The 18,495-nt window shown below is 40.1% G+C and overlaps 1 protein-coding gene across 1 annotated transcript in view; it reads left to right on the plus strand.

Moving 5' to 3' along the window:
* Positions 1–18,495, plus strand: part of ptprdb (protein tyrosine phosphatase receptor type Db) — a 154,835-nt gene that overhangs the window by 40,551 nt on the left and 95,789 nt on the right. Inside the window, exons 4-5 of the mRNA XM_086295938.1 lie at positions 7,362–7,437; positions 8,583–8,627. The gene's annotated coding sequence lies outside the window, so the exon portion shown is untranslated. The remainder of the gene's footprint in view (positions 1–7,361; positions 7,438–8,582; positions 8,628–18,495) is intronic.

Genomic DNA, 18,495 nt, shown 5'->3' on the forward strand with positions numbered 1-18,495 from the left:
AGATTCTCTTGCGTCTTTCAGATAAAGTTGTTGTTTTTTACTTGCAGTACAAAGTTTGCACTTTTGCCAGACTTCTTTCGAGGTTTCAAATAGGCTACATTTTATTGATCTGAGGTCTTTTCCAGTCTCACTAATCAAAAACTTTTCAACCACACACACAACGCTTCAGTTTTTGTTTTTTTTTATCATACTGTTTAGTGTTTGTGCTCTCAGACTTTACAGACTTTGTCTGCAGCAGCAGTGCTACTTTCAGTCTGTATTATGTGTTTGACCTCTTACTAGTTTTCCATAGCGTAGGCTGCCAGTGCACTTATTCATATATGTGATTGGGCTGATGCTTCCAGCGTCACCTCTTTTGTGTGAATGCGCAAAGGAAACCCCGGGTTAATTTAGGGAACTGATAATCAGCTTCATGTGCCTGCTTCTTCTGATTGCCAGTGTTGGTGTAACTGAATTCAGATAAGGGAAAGGTACCCAGCATATCTTCAGTTCACTTCACAGTAGTACAGGCCCCAGGTCAGGTATGTTTTTTGTTTTGTTCTTTGTTTTTTTCAGTCTGTTCATACCCACGTTGTAATACAACTGGACCAAAATCTGTGCAGTATAATCTTCTTTATTAATTTCCTGTATTGATGTTTTTTGTTGTAGGAGGTGGAAGTAAGATTTAACTTTTTGTATATAACTTTTTGAAGCATATGAACTAATTATTTTAGTTTGTGTGGCAGACAGCACACAGCTATTAATTACATTATTAATGAAAGCTACTGGTTTGAAGCTAAAGCTTTTCGTTAAGTGGTCTTTGGGCATGTGAGTCTCTGGTTGGGTTCACGTAAGATCAGATCGCTTTTGAAGTTGTCTGGATGACAAACTTAGGCTTATGTGTGAAGGCTTGAACTGGACACTAATTTATACTAATCCTGATGATCTGAAAGAAGGTTGATGAACGTTGTGAGACGGAACCACAAACAAAGCCTAGTTTGTCTGCTTTTTTGTTGTTATTGGTTTGTTTTTTTTCAGTTGTCAGGTGCATTTGATTGAAAGATGTGCTCCTGTTTCAGTCAATAAAAGTGTCCACACAGGCTGTGCAGCCTGACACGTGAAATGTAGATTGAGCTCTTGCTGGTCTTTTGATGGAACGCTTTAGTCACAAAATTTTACACAGGCTGTTTATAAAAGTCCCATGATTAATCTAAAACTGAAAATCTAAAAAGCAGAAAAATATAATAAAATATGCTGTAGAACTGAGAAAGGTTGGTTGCTGCTTAAGTACACAGGCACTACCACTTCTGTTAATTAAAAAGAAATATTAGCACAGAAAATCCAGTTAAAATGGACAAAAAAAAACTTTCACCATATAATGAAAAGCTTTATATGTGGAACCCCTTTACTGTGATCTAACATAAAGGCAGCTGTATATCATTTTTTTATTGTTTCTCTGTGTGCTTCACAATAACTTGTCATTTGTCTAAGGTTATTCTGCATCGTCTCTATTAAAGTGACAGTTTGAAATTGACCTCAAATTCCAAGCCATTTTTTGAGTGAAATACTAAACTACAATATCTGCATCCTGTTGAAGAAAATGAAGTAACAGAGCACTTTATAGAAGAAAAGGAAATCATTTGTATGCATTGAGCCGAGTGGAAAATTAAACAAGTATTGCGAAGGGGTGCTTATAACCCACAATGTAATGCTTGAACCAGATCATTTGCTGAAATAGAAATAGTCATACAGATATGAGATTTAAACTGGGTGAATAACAGCCAATGACAGTTTCATCTAAAGCGTATGGAAAGAGTTTATATAAGAAGAAAACTTAAGCTGGGCTTCTTGCATCAGCAAGGTCTCTGACAGGCAGAAAGCGTTGTTCAATGAAAGTGAGTATGGCAGATGAAAAATACAAAAAGCTGACTTACTGTTCTCTGAATCTAAAAGATGCCCGGCAGCACCATCAGCAAAGAACTGGCAGAAACAAGTGGGTACATCCATCTAATGTGTACAGTCTGGTCATAAGTAGACTTTACTGAATCAGTGCTTATTAAAGTTGTATTTATGGAAGTATCTATAAATGTGGAAACAAAGAAAAGTGATGCTTGAAAATATAAAAACTGGGTCTAACTGAAGGCAATTTAGAATAGAATAGAATAGAATAGAATAGAATAGAATAGAATTCAACTTTATTGTCATTGCACATGTCACAAGTACAAGGCAACAAAATGCAGTTTGCATCCATCCAGAAGTGCTTTAGCCATGATATAGATATATTACAAAATATATATTAGCAATAATATATATACATATTTTACAGAAATGGGTCTGTTATAGGTATGAGGGTACAAAAATGGGTCTATTATGGGTATGTTACAATGTACATGGTATGAAGGTATGTTATGAATATGCTATAAGTATGTACAGGCTGTAGTGGGTATACAAGCCATGTACAGGCTATGAACAGGATATACATATGAAACTATACAGAAATATGAAATATAGAGCTATACAGAAATATGCAAGTTATAAACAGTTGTAGAATTATAATTATCTTATTGTGCAGAATGATTGTTTATACAGAATCATACAGTAGTGCAGTTAAGAGAAGAGAAATATGTGGCTACTTTCTACAGAGGCTATATAAAGTGCTAGTGGTTGTGGATGTCTGTATGTTCAGTCCATGAGTTTAACGTGGGTCAGATGTCAGGAGGCAGAGTTCAGGAGTCTGACAGCTGTGGGGAAGAAGCTGTTCCGGTACCTGGTGGTCTTAGTCCGGAGGCTCCTGTAGCGCCTCCCAGAAGGCAGGAGGGTGAAGAGTCCATGTGATGGGTGACTGGGGTCTTTGATGATTTTCCCAGCCCTTTTCAGACACTGCTTCCTGTAGATGTCATTTATGGCAGGAAGTGGTGCTCCGGCGATGCGCTGGGCAGTTTTCACGACCCTCTGCAACGCCTTCCGGTCCGAGGCAGAGCAGTTCTCGTACTAGACTGTTATACAGTTGGTCAGGATGCTCTCGATGGTGCAGCGATAGAAGTTCACCAGGATGTCTGAGGACAGGAGTCCTCAGGAAGAAGAGGTGCTGGTGAGCCTTCTTGACCAGCTTGGAGAAGTCGGTCGTCCAGATGAGATCCTTGGAGATGAGGACACCCAGGAACTTGAAGCTGCTCACAGCAGGTTGTTTCTGTCGCACCACTCAGCCAGACGATCCACCTCCTCCTTGTAGGCGGCCTCATCGTTGTCATGGATGAGGCCAATCACCGTGGTGTCATCTGCAAACTTAATGATGGTGTTGGAACCATCGGTAGGTCTGCAGTCGTGGGTGAAGAGGGAGTAGAGGAAAGGGCTCATCACACAGCCTTGTGGTACACCAGTGTTCATTGTGATTGTAGATGAGCAGTGGTTATCCAGCCGGACATGTTGGGGCCGGTTGGTCAGGAAGTCCAGTAACCATTTACACATGAGGGAACTGATGCCTAGGTCTGTCAATTTCCTGATGAGTTGTGAGGGGAGGATTGTATTGAACGCTGAACTGAAGTCTTTAAACAGCATTCTGGCATAGGTGTTGTTATTCGTTGGCAAAGTGCAAATTTTGGTGGCAAAGTGCAAATTTCGTTGGCAAAGTGCTGAAGAATCATGCTTTAACCAGGAAACACAGTAGAGGTTCTCTGCTGCTTTAGGACTGCATTGCTGCAAATGGAGCGAGGGGCTTGGTCAGAATTAGTGACCTTCTCATTAATAAGAAATATAGACAAAATCTCATTTGTCGTCCAATACCACCAAAGAGGCATCTGTTTGTCCCCAACCTTAAAAATGAGTCATAAAGAATTATTTTAGTGGCATGAAAAAGAGCCAAGTCGTGTAACAGATTGTTTGCCCAACACAGAACCCTTCAGTCAACATCAGTGAGTCAGTCTGGGGATTCACAAAGAGGAAGAAGTGACTTAGAGTCCCTAAACAGATGCAAAAACTGTAGCAGGTTCACAGGGATGCTAAAAAACTGTACCCTGATGGACCTGGGGAAAAATCATGTTTTTTTGTTTTTTTTTAAAAACCATGGTCACAAAAGAATTAATTGCAGTTGATAGAGATTATGTTTTTCCCTTTCTGCATTTTTATTGAATAATGATCAGCTCTTACTAAAAATATCCTCACTTTAAAGCAAATGCTTAAAGATTTTACTCATTGTTCTGGATGTACGGTGGGGATAAATGTCTGAGAATGCCAATAGAGGAATCAAATTTTAACTCACTGTTTTGAATCAAATCCCAAGAGACCCAGCTGCATTTGCTATAATAAACTGAGACGTGAAGGAACACCAGAGCTCTGTAATCCGATCAAACTTGAAACGCCAGACAGCTGTACTTACTTTTGATTTTTCAGGAGTGGTAATTTTATGTAGTTTAGGATTAAAGTGAGTGTGTGTCTGAACTGCCTACCTGTCAACTTGCTTCTTCTTATACAGCTTTTTCAATGGGTGGAGGAACAATTGGGTTTTGAATGTAGCTGTATTACTATACTGTATATCTTTTCAGCTTAAAAGGTTCAAGAGCAGCAGGTCAGTTTTGAAGTTTCATTTGAATTATGCAGGCATCTTGAATCCTCTCAAGATGTTTGATCATCCTTGTGGGGTCAGATTTAATCCTCACCCAGTTTATTCCCTTTGTGTAAACTCTTAAACGCTAGAGATGCACACACACACACACACACACACACAAGTATGCAAGTTGTAAACAAGTTGGAGAAGCAAGACTGTGCCATTCCACTCTGAGAGTCCCTGTTGCCAGCTTGACCTGCAACAACCTCCTTAACGTTCTGGGCCAATTTTGATCAGTGCCGCACATACACTTCGAAAGAGTAAACATGTTTACAAACTGAAATATGCTGCTGAAATATATTTCTCTAAAAGGGAATGACACTTCTGGTGAACATATGATCTTGAAACATTTCACACTTTACTGACACTGTAAAAAGATGGTGCAGCTTGAGGACGGTTGCGTCTGCAGATAAAGTTTGTAGGTAATCATGTCAGTGTTGTCCGTGGCTTAACTGTGACACTGCATTTAAAATAGGCTTAAGAGACATCTGATGCCCACTCTGCTGCCCCGCTTCCCCACTTGCCTTGATTTTGAGTCTGAGTGACAGAAGCCTATGAAGAGTGTTTCATACATGCTGAGTGAAGCCAAACCAAAGTAAGCGGAGTTCCACTGAGCTGCCCTGGTTAGGGTTAGACATCAAAAAATTATCTGGGCCATTGCTGTGCAGATCAGTGCAGAAATAGTTTGGTTCATGGTGTGAAAGGGCCATGTGAAAGCACTTCAGTGACCTAAATAATATGCTACCATGCCCAGAACCATTTCCACCACCAGCAGAAACCTTTAAGGTGACGTCCAGACGTAGCACCTAGAGATGAATTCCCTTCAAATTACTATCAACATTTTCACTCTCTCTGAATAATCACTTTCAGCCATTAACATAAAAGGGCTTCAAAGGCTGCTCTGAAGGGTTCCCATGGGAGTCCTCTCAGAGTTTCAAAGCAGCAAAAAAGGTTTGCAGACAGGCTTTCACCAGTGGGTGCCACTTTATTGCATAAAAGTCACAGAAGAATCTAAAGTAACGCCGTGTCCACCAATGCAGGACAAACATAACTTGTCCTATGTCGCTATGCAAGATCTGTAAACTGAATTGCTTGCACCAACACGAGCTTTCTCACTGATCTAGTTTCCAGACTCTCCCTTTCCTGCACAAAGCTGCTGAGGCTTTAATTACTTCTGCTGGGCCAGCACAGGTGAAGCACATTCTCACTAACAAGGTGGTTTCCAAACAGGGAGTACTGAAACCCAACAGGAAAACAACATGATTGAGGGGGAAACCAGTTCCCGCAATAGAGGGTAACCGATGCTTATAATAATCCTCTGCACAACTCATTTCACCAGCACTGTAAGATCATTACAGAGGAAACATGTTGCGAGTGGATGGGAATCGAGGGAGGAATGTGTCATCGACTGAAAATAAAATGTTAGCTTGCCTCCACACGTGATGCACGGTCATTTGCAATTGTGCGAACACAAGCCTGAACTCAGATCACACGCTTAGGTTGTCAAAGTCAGACAAAGAAACACATTCTTTGAATTTTGCATCATTGAAGATCTCACCTTTATAACCTAAAAACAACAGGTGATTACAGGCCAAGGAACGCACAGCATGACCTGGTTATGATTTGCAAACAAATCAATCTTGATATTTACATCACCAGATTCTGCAGTTAATGTATGCTGCCATCACCGTCTTTGCCCTTGTTTGGTAAGTCGGTCAGCAGCACAAACACAGGAGTGGTATAATAGCACAGACCAGTGGTGACTCTTTGTTATGGCATCTTTTGGCAGGGACTGATTTATTCTAATCATCTTGATATTATTAATAGGCTTTTCTATTACATTCTTTCAATTTGATTTTAATATATTTATTGCACATTATATTATTTATTTGGTGATATAAAAAATTTATAGGCTAGCCACCACAGTGCTTAGAGTGGCCATCCCATCAGATACACCAGAAGTAGTAGAAAATAATAAAAAGAAGAAGAAGAAGAAGAAGAAGAAGAAGAAGAATTATAGATTTAAGTTGAAAATGTTCAAAATGTTCTTTTTTTTAAGTGGCTGATTCACAGCATGTGTGTAGAGGACTTTTGGTCAAAATATATAACTTCAATAAAAGACAAATATCATCATCAACGCAAGCAGTTCTGGAAACAACCCTGTAATCCTTTCAGATCCACACTGATTTCCCTCCACCAGTGATTGCTTCTTTGCTACATCTTGATGTCACTGGAGTCACAAAACATAGAAGAGTGACATCTGTATATCTGTGTGCAGGTCTGTGTGTGCACATGCATGTATGGTCTGTTACATTAAACATGCCTCCTTGCTATTATTCTCACATGAACCTTTGATCTGCGAGTGTGTACTTTTCATGCCGAGGTGCTGCATGCTTTTCCCACTTGGGCATTTCAGCCCCTGTTCCACTCACAAGCCTGTACATCTTGCTGGCATGGAAGCCTTAAAAGCCTTAAAAGCTCCCAGTGTAGAAGTTGAGCCGCGGCTGTCCATTTGACCCAGACTGCTTTTGGAACGACTGAGCTGCACTAGCTGAACTCGGGTTTCAGATTGGAAGCTTTGATCTGAATGCAATGATATAAACAAATGAGTGCAAGAAGAACATGGAGAACTTAGCTGAAAGTCAGAGTTGTCTTTAAGATCAGTGACTTCTATAAAGCTAAAGCTCTGCTCTTAATTCCTTTCCTTCTCCTTCTTTCTCTTCTCTTTCCTTCCCCAACCTCTTTGCTTTCTCACTGTATCCTCTCTTCTCTCTTGCAGGAGAATTCTGGGGAGATTTCTTACTCTTTCATTCCTCAAGGATGAAGCAGCGCAGTGTGTCTGTGCACTGAAACAGGTAGGCAATGATTACCACAGTGAACGTCAGACAGACACATGCACGCACATGAACATTTACCGTCAGAAGCCCCCTTTTCCCCAGGTGTTTTGTGTATGATCTATTTTGCTAAAAGGCTGCACCATGACCACTAAGGAAGAAACAGCAAGGGAGCACACAAAGATAAAGAAAGGAATGGAACCTTTCTTCTGAGAAAGTGAAGAAAACTCAGATGGAGATTCATCATAAGGCCCAGAGAAAAATCAAGTGAAGACGTTGATAGGATGAAAGTTTAACCAAACATCAGCTCCCCACAGGAGTAGCAAATCTGCTGCCGTCGCAGTGGACGGACCGGGAGAAAGACATGCAAAGAGACAGACTGACAGACAGGACAAGACAGAGCGGCGATCCCCAGCTGTTTTTAAAATCCTGCCTCTGATACATTATTGAATATGCGGCTCTCTAACGCATCGCTGAGCTTTCCTCTCATGTTAGTGCTCAAGTTTGTATAGCGTCACCATTCTAAATATAAAGCATTCGCTCACCCCCTTTTATTTTTTGCTAAAAGATGCAGAGGCTGCACGTAGGCTGTGTGTTGCTCTGAGAGCCACTTTCCTTTTCTGAGGCTACAGCTGGAGTTTGAGTTGAGTTTGTGTGTGACTCATTTTGGTACCAAGCCTCAGCAAACTTTACAAAAACCAAAATAGATATCATCAAACTCCTTGAAAGCTGGCTAGATGGTGCATAGAGTATGCTGAAGCACGATGAGTGCTTCACTGGGACTCGTATGTACTGTTTGCTGAAGGAAGGGGATTGATTTTGCTGCTTAACAGCAGGTGGAATACGGCAGATCTAAGACACCTCATTTTTCTTAGTTCCTTTTTTTCTAATTTTTAATATGGTGAATTTCCGTGGATGTTGCAAGGCCAGAGTCCTGAGACTTATATGTTTATATTGTGGAGTACCAGGTGTAATCTACAGGTGGCAGCAGAGCAGCATACCCAGCAGAAATGTTTCTGGAGCAGACTTTATTTGCTCATTTTAAGCGGCTAAGGCTTTTGTACAGTAGGGTCTTCATAAACCTCTGTGGCATCATTGCAAGTTTTCAAACAGATCATTCTTCCGGTCCTAGAAAACCAATATTCTTCAATAATCTTCTCTTGCAGCTCCCACTTTCAAACTTCATGTGACAGGATGAACCATGAGCAAAGGTAATAAAGTTTGCTTTCTTTAACTGTTTCTGTGCTTGTGTGCTTCATTAGTGTATGCAGTGGCATGCACATTTTAAGGGCGTGTGTCTCCGTTGTCTGACAGATGTTGCAATGGCATGATTAGTCCTCTGTGTGTGAGGTTGCTATAGTGACTGTGGGTTGAGTGTTGGGGAGGCCAGAGTGGAATAGAAGGGGTGCTGAGGATGAGAAGAGGGGGTGGAATAGGAAATGAAGTGCTTGTTGCCTCTGGCCTGCGTGTGTTTCTTTTTCTTGTTTTGTATGTGAGAGTGGGCGTGTTTGTGTGATGTTTATGTCTGTTTGTTTGTGTATCTGTATAAAGAGCACAGCATTGAAGAGACACTCGTCTGTGTAATTGGGAATTTGATCAAGATAACTCACTCGAATACACAGTCGATCATGTGCGCACACACATTTTCTTTCTGCGTAGGAGCGACAGAGACAGGGATCCTGTGATGGCTGGAGCGTGGGCTTGGGGTAACCTGTTCTGCCTCACAGACCAACACTATGAGTGGGTCATACTTATCACTTAAACTGCCACGTCAATGAAGCTGTTTAGCAAACTGGTACAAGCAAAAGAAATGCCCTCTGCTTCTGTGAGCACAGAGATTGTACAACACTAGTCTGAAGCACTTAAATGTAAGGCTCCAGAGTAGGACAGTATCAACAGTATTACCCTGAGGGTATCATCTTCCATGAGGCTTTGTCAGACCAAAGTGGGGATCCCTGAGATTGACTTTTAGATGTTTTGTAACCTTTTCGTTTCCTTTTGTGAAGTAAGAGACAGTTTGGGAGTTCTGAAACATATCTTGTTGGTTGAACTGCATAAAACTCAGACATGATTTACAGGTTTGTTTTAAGGGGAGCTCAAAAGCCACCTATAGACATAGAGATGATTGTGAACTCTTTCATTAATTTTGTGTTTCTATTGTTATCTGTAGGGATAACAATAGCGAGATCAACTTTTTATTACTTGATACACTTTCAAGTACTTGAGCTCTCGCTGTGTTTGATGTTGATTCTGAGTACTGACCCACAACCTGTGCATTCCTAACCCTTGTTTGAGGTTCACGGTTTTGTTGTGCTCCTGTTTACTGATCTGGTGGAGAAGCAATAATTTACAGAGTATATTTAAAGGTTGAGTAATGTTATCTTATCTTCAATTACAACATATGAAGAAAGAATTCATGATTAGTTTCTTCTTTTTTCTGCATTGGTAATTTTTCGTCTTATTTTGAAATTGCCATTTGTTAGGGAATTGTCATGGCTACTGAACGGACCCACGCGCAGACAGTTCTTTCAAGGAAACAAAAAGGGGATTTATTTACAATAGGGATCACCTTAGTGCAAAATATATGTACAGTGAGTTGGGAGGGGGTCCAGGGCTCCAGGGAGAGAAGGGGGGGGGGGGGGGGGGGGGGGGGATCCACACACACGCTTCCTCTTCCACTCAGTCACCGCCACCGCTCCTCCGCACACGCGCACTCCTCTTCAGCCGCACTCGCTCCAACACTCCACACACTGCCCCACTTGGACAGGTCCGGTGATTCGGTCCAGAATCTACAGACAGAAGGTCAAAGGTTAGTTCCCCAACATAAAACACGTGTAAGCGATTCTTCTTTGAATATGCCGCGAGCACGAACTCAGGTGGTTCGACATTCCAGCGGTGAGCTGCTCTGTGCCACTGCCTTAAATAGCAGCTGGGGAAATCAGCCAGATCAGCCGCAGGTGGACACCATCCACAGGGGTGTGTGGGCCAAGAGTGAGAGCCCGTAATGAGCTCCACCCAGGCAGAGAGGAGGAGGAGAGACAAAAAACTAAAACTAACAACAACAAAACCTGTAGCCAGCGTGGGCCAACCAGAGAGACACGGGGACCGTGACAGGAATTCTTAGAAAAAGCTGTAGAAAGTCTATTCAGATCCTTATTATGCTAATTACATTTTTCCCAACCTATTACAGTCTAGCTTTCAAAAGCAGCATCACGCTGAGACTGCGCTTTTGAAATTCTATAACAGTCTTTTGATGGCTTCTAAGATAAGATAAGATAAGATAAGATAACCTTTATTAGTCCCACACGTGGGAAATTTGTTTTGTCACAGCAGGAAGTGGACAGTGCAAAAGTTATGACGCAAAAATGCAGGGATTTGTTCTGTACTCATTCTACTTGACCTCAGTTCAGCCTTTGATACTGTTGATCATAAAATTTTACTTAATAGGCTTAAGTTTCTGGCTGGTCTCTCTGGCTCTGTGTTACATTGGTTTTCTTCCTATTTATATATTCCTCTGACAAGACTTTCTCTGTTAGGGTGAACAAGTTCTTCTCTGATTATGCCTCCCTAACCTGTGGGGGTTCCACAAGGTTCAGTAATGGGTCCATTATTATTTTCTTTCTACATTCTTCTCCTAGCTGGCACCATTAAGTATTTTTCTGATGTTTCTTAACATTTCTATGCAGATGACGTTTAGCTGGATATGTCTTTAAAACCTCACCAGCTGAATTGTCTGTTCGCTCTAGTCTCCTCTTTAACCCCCATTAGTGTCTGGCTCTCAAGCTATTATTTTGTTCTAAACAGCGCAAGACTGAGGCTATGATTGTAGCTTCTCCTCTATTATATATGAAAATCAGTCAGGCTCATGCTTCTATTTGTTCATCTGCTAGGTCCGGCATTTGAAATATTGGCATAATATTTGATTCCTCTCTATTTATTGTTCCTGTTTCTTTCATATCAGGAACATTTTAAAATGTAACATATGGTCTCTTTGGCCAAACCACACATAATTGTTCATGCGTTTGTGTTATCATGCTTAGATTATTGTAATTCCCCGTTTACTGACTCAGATAAATTATGTTTTGGGGGCCTCAAACAGGCACAAAACGCTGCAGTCAGACTATTAATGTTTATAATATATATAATATAATATTTATTATTTATTTATTATTTTATTTTATTTCTTTACCAGTAGATTTTAAGATCTGTTTTAAAATTCTTGTACTTAGATACAGAGCACTAAATGGCCAGGATCCATAGTATTTATATAAACTTTTTACTAAACAAACCTGTCCTCGCAGTATTCGATCACAGGCTCAGAATTTGTTAGTTGTTTCTTGTATAAGATTAAAAACTAGGGCAATAGACAGCCTGTGGCACCAAGTCTCCCGTTTTGTATTGCTATTACAGCTCTTGATTTTCTTGTTTATTTTACTCTGTCTTGTTGTACAGCGCTTTGTGATTGCTTGTCTGTGAAAGCGCTTTATAAATAAACTGTTGTGGTGGTACATATGAAGGTTCCCCCGTTTGATTCCAGAAGGACACACAAACTCAGCCTCAGCTAGTGTCCTATTAGTGCCAGTCCCAAGACAGTTGAGAGGGTTGTGTTAGGAAGGGCATCTGGCATAAAATCTGTGCCAAATCAAACATGTGGATCCATCCGCTGTGGCGACCACTTGGGAAATAAGGGAGCAACCAAAAGAAATTAGTGGTATTTCTGTCAGCTACAGTGCACTTATCAATACAAATACAGTTCTGGTTTGGAATAAACCACTAAATCTTTGCCCTTTTTAAAATGCACTGTAGGTTTATGGGGTGCACAATCTCTGATCCCAGATTTCTTGATTTTGAAAATAAATAAAGAGTAAGTGAATAATTTAACATCTGATATTCAAAACCAAACATACTCCCATATAGGAGATTTGTCTAAAATATGAGTAGGGAAGCATGTTAAAATATCGTAAAATCTGTATTCCTGTATGTAAGGTGTCATGACATGAGGGATTTCTCTGGTAATAAAAACTGACTCAGCTGCTCACTACTCGAGCAGTAGATGAATACAAAATGTTTTTATCTGTACATCACTACTTCCATACTTTGTAGCATTCATCATGACTTTAATCAAAGGATGAACGGATTAGAAATTTGTAGTCAAAGATCAAGGTCACTATGACCTTACAGAGCTGAGTTTGGGGATAACTCAAGACAATTCCACACCATTGTCTAATATAATAAACTGCTGATGTTTATCTTCAAGGTCAAAGGTCATTGTCACATCATAAAGCATTTTCTCACCTGTACTCCAGTCTGACATTACCCAGGGGAATTCACATACCCTCCACTGTCAGAGCAGATTTTTGATGGTTACCACTGTCTCCTCACAGAAAGAAGGTTCTGTCTTGTTTCTTTTATGAGTTTGCACATTCTCCTCTTACCTCAATAGACTTCCTTTGGTTGGTGATAACCCCTTATGAAGGAAGGGTGATCATGTTGTTCCCCAACCCTCACCCTAGGACACCTGGGATAAGCTATCATTATATTTAACTACTTAATGCAATTTAATTCATATATAGATGGAATTTGGCTTACACATATTAGTTCCTTCTATAAATATCTGATTGTCTGTAAAGTTTGTCATTATTTCTGTTATTCAACTGTTTGTATTTGATTTATAGGCACATTCGGTTTATTTGCCCTTATTACTTTATTTCTTTCTTGATTTTTTTTTCTCCCTGCACATTCAACAGAAAGGGAAATGGAAAAATGCAAATGTTAAATGTTCATGCAAATGTAGAAAATGGGAGACAGGATTACTAAAGAAATATGTGACAGAGTGTATTAAAATGTTAATATTTTAATCACCTAGGTGTGGAAAAACAACTTGCCAGAATTAGCTGATCTCTTCCCAGGAGGGCCCACCTTAAGTGAGCCAATCTCACTTCACATAACAAACCCTTAAGGTCCCTTGCCTATGCACAGCAAACCGCCCTTGTGCTTGTCTCCAGAATCTCCAGAGTGCACAGCCTGATGTGAATAATAGTCATTGTGAGAGATATAATGTGCTGTACCATACAGGGCTGGCTTCACACAGGGATTACACCTAGATGATTCTTCAATAGAGAATTTAGTCTCGGGCAGCCGAGCTTAATCCGCGGCTGTGGAAGCAGACCACAGTGCTGTGGAGCCATGGCCAGATATGACAAAGAACAGAGAGCAGCCAGATTAGTTCATACTAGGAAAAGGGCTGAGCTTGAAGCTGCCTGACAGAGCGTCTCTTGACAGCTCCTCCCAAATCTCTCTGCTCTCTCTAATGCAGGCTGAGGGAAACATTGTTCCCCTTTCTGTCTTTTGGCTTTCTCTCTTTCTTTTGCTCTGTCCTTGTGTCTCTATGTGAGGTAATACCAACACATAGAGAGAAACAGTGTGTGTGTGTGTGTGTGTGTGTGTGTGTGTGTGTGTGTGTGTGTCTTATCGCTTCATTAGCCTGTGGATTTCTGGGTCAGTCATAGCCTTGTTCCCACTGTCTCAGATGCGGTAATTACCCTCACGTGAGCCTCGTCTGATAATTAGGATGGTCCAAGCGGGACTCGGCCATACATGCGCATACACACCCTTCATGCTCATACGTGTGAGTTATTAGTGGAGAGCTTAACATGCAGTACAGTACTAATGGGATTATCATTGCTAAGGGTTCCACTCATCAAGCTCTCACTCCTCTCTCTACTCATCATCAAGCAGGATTCTCAAAAAATGAGAAGACTCAGTGCTTTCTATGCAATGTAATTCTTTCTCTTTTTCGTGTTTCTTTCTTCATTACCTTTAAGGACATTTTAATGAAAGTTCATTCAATGGATTCTATGGATGGATGGCAGCACAGGGGCCTTCACAGATGTGCACGCTACTCATGCCAAGAGCACTAATGCACATCCACAGCATCACAAATACTGGCTTTTCAATTGCGCACTGGAAAAAAATTTATGGTCCCTCTCCTCTTTAGCCTGAAGGACGCAGCCTTCATAATTTCCAAAAAGAATCTCAAGTCGTGATTTGTCAGGGAACAAAATCATTTTCTAATTCACTCTGGTCTCCATCTTAAATGAACTTGAGCCCAGACCATGCCCTTTTCATTTTTATGCATGGATTTTCTTTGAATAGCAGTTTTAACTTGTATTTGTTATTGCAGGGACAGTTTTTGTTCATAAGGATTTTCTAAAGCTATTGACCCCATTCTCTGATTTCCACAACAGAATTGGTTCTGGTTTTAGTTGAAATGTTAAAAATCACAGCCACCTAAATATTGTTTTTCAGCCGTGTCCAAGATTTATCCAGCTCATAATCATTCAATAATATTGTGACATCATTCCCAGTGTCTTTGGCAGCCTTGGCCTACTTTGAAGGGCAGCTGGCTGACATGAATCACAAACAGTGTGTGCATGTTCAAATTCCCTCTGGCTTCCATCCACCTAAATCTCACCTTTTTATTTTTTGTTTGTACCATCAACAGGTTCGCAGGAAGTATGACACACAATCGATGCTTGTATCACTGATGTTACTGACTTCTTCTGAGATTAATTCCTATTGACTTAACCAAATCTATTGCATTGACTTTCTACTAGGCACTTTATTACAGTCATTTTTTGCAAATGCCACGTGGCTCATTGGTAGTCACTATAAATCACTCATAACAGGAAGCTTTAACATAACCAGATAGGTTTGATTGTCCCGGACAAACCCCCATTTATCTAAAACTTGTACTAACAAACTGACAAGCAGGGAGTCCATGCAAGAGCTTTTCTTGGCCCACCAGAAGAGAGCGAGTGTTTGAGAGAGAAATAGAAGCGCTTTTACAGCCTGCATTAGCTGATTGTCTGTGTTACTGTTTAATGTACAGCATATACTGAAGTCTCCAAGTCGTAATAATTTTATTTTAAATTTTTGAACTGCTTTTCCATGCACCCATCTTTAATTCTTATTTTGAAAGGCTGAGCTTCTCTGAGATGATCTTTTAAGCTGATGCACCATTACTGAATTGTGATCAAGTAGGTTTTTTTGTTTATTTATTTTTTTATTGTTAGAGTTACACAACTTTTTCAGTCTTTTTTTTACCCCATCTCTGCTTTTTGAAAAGTGTTCCTGGGATCAGATTAAAATGACCTTACATTTTTTAAAGAAATATGGTTCTCAATGATTGAATTCTGTTTTTTCCATTATTTTTCTCATTATTCCCTGTCTGTTTCTGCTGTTGGGTTTAAACAAAATATCTAAAACACCAAAATAAGATCTAAATTAGTTTCTATCTATGACTATATAGTAGTATTTTCCAAGCATTTTGGTCAGTGACTCCATGCAAACAAAGAGTCTTTTGTACAAACCCTTATCTCAGATTGCATATGCAGTTCTGACCACTTAAACCAGACTGTTTTGTTTGTTTTTTCTGTGTATCTGAATCTGTTTAGAGGCACTGAGAATTGAAACAATCCAGTATTTTACCAGAAAACATAGGAAGAGGAAAGTGTTTTGTGCAAGAAATAGTTTTATGCTTTATTGCCATAAACCCACCTGGACAGTCTGAACACCAGACTAGGAATTACTGGTTTATAGTCATGTGTGTCATAATGAAATTAATTAAACTTAGAGTAAGCTTGCATAATATAGTCTGTGCAAAAGTGTACAGGCACTTGAACAGGTTGTCCTACTCAAAGTGATGCATGAAAAAAATCCTTACATTTGAATAAGAATATGAAACCAAAACAGAAAAGATATGACTGTGAGGAAAAGTAATACTGATTTGTTGGTCTGTTCATGTATCTTTTAGTTAAAATGACATATTAACCTCTCCTCATCTGAGCCACTCTCGGCCCTCTCTCCCATCGCCACTGCACCCATTTCATCAGCTCATTTAAAAGTAATATAACCCATAACCATTCAATTTCCACTGTGTTTATTCTGTTGACAGAAATGGTAATGGAGATATTGACTGCAGAGCGATTGTGTCTAGGCCATTGTGCTGAGTGGTTCGATGGAGTGGAGTGGATGACTGGAGGGCTATCTATCTGTGATGTTACATATAGTGTTGAAGTCATGGGAAAGAGAGACCCTCTGAAAGCCACGAGCTTAAATACCATGCATAACATGCACAAACATAAAAGGACAGCACAGACACACACACACAGGCAGACACACAGGCAGTGGATTAGGATGGGGATTATCAAAGCATAGCTGTAAAACAGGCAGAGACAGATCAGTGTCATACTTCATAAGCACTCGCACACACACATTGAGTGTGTATTAAGAGTGTACAGTAAGATGGATTTATTTTGAGGTGGATGGTATGATGACTTTGGTTCACGCATCATGACTGAGCACCATTCAAGCTTAAATAGGAGGACAGTTCGGTTTAACAGTAGAGAAGCTTTAGCAATCAATTATGGAGCTATAGAGCTCGAATGGATGGAACATAAAGCTGCAGATATTTCCTGTCTGGGTCTTGAAGCATTTTACAATGTGTGTTTTTACTTTCTACTAAATGACCAAAGTGAAAAATTACAGTGAAGCACACATTTGAGAGCTTTATATGTTTCTATTACATCCATAAAAAGAAAAAGATAAAACCTCAGATGATGAGCTGTGATGCAGCTAAAGTCTGACAAAAAGTCAATGAATGCCAAGCAGATAATATTTGACCCTCTGGGTAGAAAGGATCATGGTTACCTTTAAACTGGAATGTCAAAACGAGATATGTCTTCTTCAAGTCCCTAATCACTACCTTTATAGCTGTACAGGCTATTACGATTGTCATCTAATTAGTCACTTTGTTAATTCTTAGTAGAAAAAAATCTTTTCCCTATATCTAAAGACATAAATGCTTTCTGTGTCACTGTGGTCTGATTAACATCTATAACAGCTAGACATACAATCATTGTAATTTTCATGGTTGATTTTGATTTTTCTGAGAGCCTGACCTGCTTTTCTTCCAAAGAACTATAACTGCCATAATGTACAAACAAAAATGAAATTTTCTCCTCTTACTAAAATAACAGAAAGCAAAGTTCTCTGCTTCTCGAAAGAGGTACAGATAAAAGAGCTGCTGTACTTATCTGATGATTTCACCTTACTAAACAAAAGCGGGTGCAGCCGATTTATGCAACAAAACAAGCCTCAGTCACTTACATAATTTTAGAGTACGTTTTATACTTCACCAGATAACAGGACATCAACCTTTTTCTCTTGTCTCCATAATTTTGCTTATATCTGCTTTTGTCCTTTCACTGCTGATACCCAGGCTCATGATGAAGCTGTTGACTTTAGCTTTAGCGTCTTCAAACGAGGCATGTTGAGCTGGCTGATGGTGATGTTCACCTACAGTTTACTAAAGCTAAATGTGTGGCTTGCTCACTAACAGGGAAAACTTTGCTAATAGCCAATGGCTGCATTCAAACCACATGACAGCATATTGGGACTGTTTGCCTGCGCCACTGTGCGTGTATTGCATATGCATAAAACAGACTGGCGCATTATTGGATATAGGTGAGAGCGACCACGGTCTGAGCTTAGTTCACTGAAAATGTGTTCAATTCTGGTCTTCAGCAGGCTGATTGCTGCATCTTTAATGGTGGCTGGTGGACTTTGTAACCAATCTTGACCTAAGTTGTCATGCTGAGCGTGGAAGACACAAACTCACATTATCAGAAAATGAGAGCTCTCAACCACTCACCTTGTTAGTTTGTAACAGTCTCTGATTCTGTGCACTGCTGTGAATCAGAGTGCATATGAGCTTTATACTTTGTGCTGTTTCTGATGAATTTCAAAGTAAATGGTAAATGGGCTGCATTTATCTTTTCTAGTCTTATCGACTACTGAAAGTGCTTTTCACTTTAAGCCACATTCAACAAATACCACACACTTTCATACAGCGCTTTATTGAATACATACAAAGCTTTGTCACACACAGTGACATATCAAGGGCAGTTTTGGGGTTCAGGATCTTGCCCAAGGGCACTCTGATATGGTGATTGAAGCATAGAGCTTCCAGTTAGGCAGGTCTGTACTCATCCTAATATTGCGATGGTACCTTCTGTC

The sequence above is a fragment of the Aulonocara sp. 'chitande type north' Nkhata Bay genome, linkage group LG6 (genome assembly GCF_057382095.1).
Source record: "Aulonocara sp. 'chitande type north' Nkhata Bay isolate Kocher_YH1m ecotype deep benthic linkage group LG6, A_spYH_male_GT1.1, whole genome shotgun sequence".
In the NCBI taxonomy this organism is placed as follows: Eukaryota; Metazoa; Chordata; class Actinopteri; order Cichliformes; family Cichlidae; genus Aulonocara; species Aulonocara sp. 'chitande type north' Nkhata Bay.